A 5590-nucleotide genomic window follows, 5' to 3' on the forward strand; every position below is an offset into this window, starting at 1 on the left:
TTCGATGACGATGAAGATTATCGATATCCTTAGACCATGAAGAAGTGTCTAGAATCAGATGACCAGTCAACAAAAGACTTCTAATAGAAGATAAGTACTAAGACCTTAGCAATACCTTCTCTTTCTATAACTTCTTTTGACTTCTCTCAAAAAGGGGTATCTGTGAGCGGATGTATTCCCTAACACTCGTCTGGTCATTTTATGCCAGAATCTTGTTTTCTGGATTTCATTTTCTTCAGAAATATCAGCTTTGAAACTTTTTCAATTTTGATCCAAAGATTGCATTACCAAGTCATTTCTCAAAAACCCTTGATTATTCACTTGATTTTGAATTCCTTCCATATTCTTTTATTTTGACTGAGATGAACAACCCTAACTATAGGGGACACAAGGTATACCTGTCTGTGTGATAGGAGTTGGATGGGATGCCATCACTTGTGTGTGTTGTGAATACATGAAGGTTAACAACCTTTAGCAGTGTCTTAATTTTGACACGCAATACCAAGTTCATTTGATCATATTGATCTCTCAGTTATTCTTTTATTTCAACAATACTTTTTCACAAATTCAGATTTTGGTCCCGTTATGACATGAAATTATCTTCTCTTTGGAATTCATGATTTTATCATCTCAAATATTCGAAAGTATGCCAATCAAGTTGGGTTGAGCTAGCTTGGACAAATAAAAGTAGGGCTATGTTATGGGATTACCAATAGTAATAGTTGATTGCAATGCTATTAGAATATCAATGATGTATAACGAAGTCAATCTGTTTCTTTATTTCTCCCTCTATTTATCTCTATCTCTCTTTCTTTTCTTTTTCTTTGTCTTCCTCTCTATTCTTCTTTCTCTCGATCAGTACAAGTGACTCTATTGAGGAATTGGTCAAATGATGTGGATGGAACAGTGGTGTGAAGTGAAGCTTCCGCGATCATTATGTTATACAAGGAATCCAAGTTTATCTAAGATTTTGAGAAAAGTTGCGTAGTCGGTCACAAAACCTTTAGTGCTTTCTTGAGCTGATTCCGATGACGGAATCCTTATAAGGGGGTAGATTGTAATATCCCATATTTTCAGATATTATTATTAATGTTAGTTGAAATTGTTTATGTGATTTTTATGTGAATTTTAGTGAATTATCTGGTAATTGGATTTGATGTTTTGGATGTTTATATATAATATTCTTTGAGAATACTAATCTTTATATGTCCAGAATAAAATATAGATAATTATGCTATTTTTCTGGTAATTTTTGGACTATTATGTGATTTTATAATGATATATAGATTTAGTAATTATTTTCTGAGTAATTATAAAACTATTTTATAAAGCCGGGAATCATCCAACTTCAACCATTTTTACGTTTTTACAACCCGAAACTCTTCAGAAAACTCCTTCCTAATCTAATTTGATGAACATTTTCCATGTTTTGACTTTTTCAATCCGGAGTACGGTTTGACCCATGCGCGTCCCCGCGCAAAATTTTCGATACGATAATCATTTCGGTAGATCAATAAAATCCGTATTCTCGAGAGACGAGATATTTTTACATTATTTTCTCATAGGGTGTTTTATAAGAAGTTCGGTTTTGATAATTATCCAAATCTAGTATTAAATTGTATCATTTTTATAGTTACTTAGCGGCTAAGTAATCTATTTTTTGATCCGATATATAAGTGTAAATTCAGTATTAAATTTTAGAATATTTTAAAAATCATGAAATTTATATTTTCTTAAGTTTTGAATATTTTGAGAATTTTAAAATTATTTCGGAAAATTTTTGGATTATATTTACCCGCACGTTTATTCTTTAAATCGTAAAATACGGATATGACGCGCTATATATAAATGTTTTAAAAATTATGAAAATTTTATTTTATTAATTTTTAAATATTTCAAGAATTTTAGAAATATTTTGGTTTCATAAAAATTATCGGACCGGGCCCTTATCGGGACGTCAAACCCCACAAAAATCGGACTTTTATTTTGATAAAATTGTGGGACTTCCAAATATTTTAAGTTTTGCATTTTTGAAATATTCATAATTTTTGGGGAATTTTGATATAAATTTTATATTTATTTAATTAAATATTATTCCCCGCTATTTATTAATTTTAGGCTAATATTAATTATGTTGTATTAATTTTAGTTAAAAGAAAAAAAAAACAAAAACAAAAACAAAAAAAACGTGCCACGCACCCCCGGCCCCCAGTATATTCCCTTTCCCCATTTGCTTTTGTCTGGTAAACAGATTACTCTCTCCCCTCTTTTATCTCCCCTCTCTATCGTATATTTAACTACTTTTAATTTTCAAAAAATCATATCTTACAAACCGTTCATCCAAATTTCAATTATTATATATATAAACGATCAGCGCTTCGATATCTACGCAAAGGTATATATATTGCAAGGTTTTGAGAAGAAAATTTTCGGAGCATATTTTCCCTTTTAATTTATTTTCGGGGCATAGAAAAGGAGTTTGAGGGCGTTGATTACTCCACGTGGCATCTTAGAGTGTATATGTCTTTGGCTATTAATTTCGGATTTTTCTGGAGATATTTTCCGGACATCAAATAATCTCTTGGGGTGATCAGAATTTATTTTGGGTAAGGATTTTGAGATTCCGCTTTTGTATTTGGATATATTATATCATGTTAGTATATATATATATATTTATTTATTTATTTATTTCATAATTTTTAGAAATTATTGAAGAAGTCACTTTTGGCCCGAGTTTTGGTTCAGGTGGCCGTGTTTATCGTTTCTCGCGTGTTTATAGGTGTAAATATAAATTATTGTATGTTTTAAATTTATAAATTTGATTAGAGTACAGTTGGATTGTGTTGTTTGGGATTGATTTTGAGGGGTATGACCCCGGGAAAAGCCCGTTTTACAAAGACGTTATTTCGAAAGTTTTTCTAAAATATTTATTTCAATTTCAATTTCAAATTATTATCTTTTATTATTTTTGAAAATCATAATTTGATTCAATTATTTATAATTTGTTTTGATTTATTCTTATTTTATTCGGAATAAAGAGACTGTTTATCTGTTTAATACGAAGCGAACGCGTATAGACTCAGAAAAATATTCAGCTTTCATTAAAAATACTTTCAAGACCCAAATTATTTTTTTTCGAAAGTTCGATTGATTTGCAAGACAGCTCTGAGTCGCATATTTATCAAAAAGTCATATTTTGACCCGATTTAAGTTTTAAACTTACCGAGATGAATGTTTTGACAAACCGAGTCATATCTGATATGAATCATGTGATACGTGAGTTATGTGTTTACGTTCTATATGAATTACGTGCGTATGTGGATCAAGATTCTTGTGTTGACTGTTGTAATTATGTGTGGGCTATTGTATGGGTAGACGATAGGATTTTGACGCACAATTCGTCGAGTAATTATCATTTAGATGATTAAAGTTGTATCTTTCAATTATAGATGCGGATCATTTGAGTTGATCAGGACAAGATGTTGGGAAAAGAATAAAATGGAATGGTATTGCGTATCAGGCTTGTAACATCTGCATGAGCAGCAGATCAGAGATTTAGCGAAGTAAAAGACAGTGATGTCTTGAGATGTAGACTGAGTTAATTGCATTTCTACGAGTGTGACTAACTACTAAAAACCCAAAGACAAGTATTTCTATCATCACTTATTGTTCAAGTGATACATATTTTGAATCCTATTATGCAAGTATTGCTTTTCCTATTCTCAGTTCAAAATATATGAATGTTTTACATATCGCTGAAATAAAATGCTTATCATGCAAGTACCCTCTGCTATTCTATGTTCAGAATAGTTAAATGTTTTACTTATCAAATTACTGGATTTATAAATGTAAGTCATATGTCATAGCCTATTTGTATATTCGAGGATTCAACTCAACTCAAATAAGAATGTAATAAGTAAATAGTGGATCTACCGTCAAAGAGATCTCGCAAAGTAATATCTGTCAAAGGATTCAGGAACAAGGTTCATCTACAGACTTGAGGAATTAATTCAGTGGAAGAAGTTCAAGAAATTGATCATGCCTCAGTGATATAAATCAAGATTGTGGATTTAATCAAGTGACAGAGATCTCGTCAGAGTATCATTAATTACAAGGATTTAATCTGAAGAAAATCAAAGTATCAAAGTCAATACATGAAGAAACGTCACGGAAGTTAGTCACTCATGAACCAGACAGTACATCGAGTGTCAACATTGAAGTGGTGGAATTGATTCATAATTGACAGTGATTTTCAGAAGATTTTCAGAAGAATGGTTGCTGCTCAAGATTAGTATTAATTCTCTATTAATTAATTAAGTCATATAATTTAATTAAGAAAATAAATTATATATGCAAAGATTAATTTATTGATTAATTGAATTAATTGATTAATTAATTCTGAATTAATATTAAGGTTTTTCAGAATTTTAATTGGATTAAAATCTGCATTAAATCAGCAAGACAATTGAAAATGAACTAGCATGACAATCAGGATTGTCATACCGATTGTCATGCCAGGCCATTTTCAATAGTCTCACCGAAAGTTACACTGGGAGGAGGATTGTCTTGCTAGTTCATTCTGATAGTCTTGCTAGTTCATTTGATTGTCATACCGAAAGTCTTGCTAGCTGTTGAGATTGTCTTGCTAGTTCAAAGGATAGTCTCACCGAAAGTCCTACCAGCTATGGGATTGTCATTCCAGTTCATTTCATTCGGCTGAATTGATTAAAAGAAGCAGAAGCATTCATTCACATTATCCAACACAGAACACAAAACAAGAACACAGAAAGCAAAAGCAGCCGCCTCTGAAACATTCCATTTTTCATCTGCTTAATTCAAGATCACATTTCTAGTTTGTAAAGTTAAATCCAAACTACTAGAATTATTTATCTTGTTCTTGTGTAACAATCTAGCAGATCAAAATCCCTAGAACTTAATCTCAAATTGCGTTTAGCATTTGAATCTTTTTATTACAAAAATAGAAAAAGTTCATGTCGAATTTATTCTAGATTTGTGATAATTAATTTGAGATTAATTCCTTGTAATCGATACAGTTTTTGTAACACCTTTCAAGTTTAATAATATTCTTATTTAACTTGAATTTTGTTTCACATTTTTTATTCCGCATTTAATTCGATTATTCGGTACTGTTTGTATTCAACCCCCCCTTCTACAAACACATTGGGACCTAACAATAAATGTTTTGGATTTTGAGAAATATGATTTTGTTACGAGTATTCCTGCCCAAGTGAATGGGGGAATACAATTATTTAGGATGTCGATTGAGTCGGCTCATTTTCAATAAAAAGGTTTTAAGATTGGAATGGTTACGGGTTACAATGTAGGTGATCGAGATATCGGTCCAGTTGTAATATCTTTCAAGGTGAATATATGCCTTTTGTGGCGCCCTATAGGTATCGTATGGCTGCGGGATACGGGTAGTACCTATATTTATGGTATGGTTGCGGGATACCGGTGCTGTTTCGTGACTGATCATCAGGAACAACATGAAATATAATTGGTTCCAATCTAAACTGCTGTTTCTAAATTGTTTTGATATTCATAGAATAAATGGTTTATCAACTGTTTA

The sequence above is a fragment of the Apium graveolens genome, chromosome 5 (assembly GCF_009905375.1).
Source record: "Apium graveolens cultivar Ventura chromosome 5, ASM990537v1, whole genome shotgun sequence".
NCBI classification, from domain to species: domain Eukaryota; kingdom Viridiplantae; phylum Streptophyta; class Magnoliopsida; order Apiales; family Apiaceae; genus Apium; species Apium graveolens.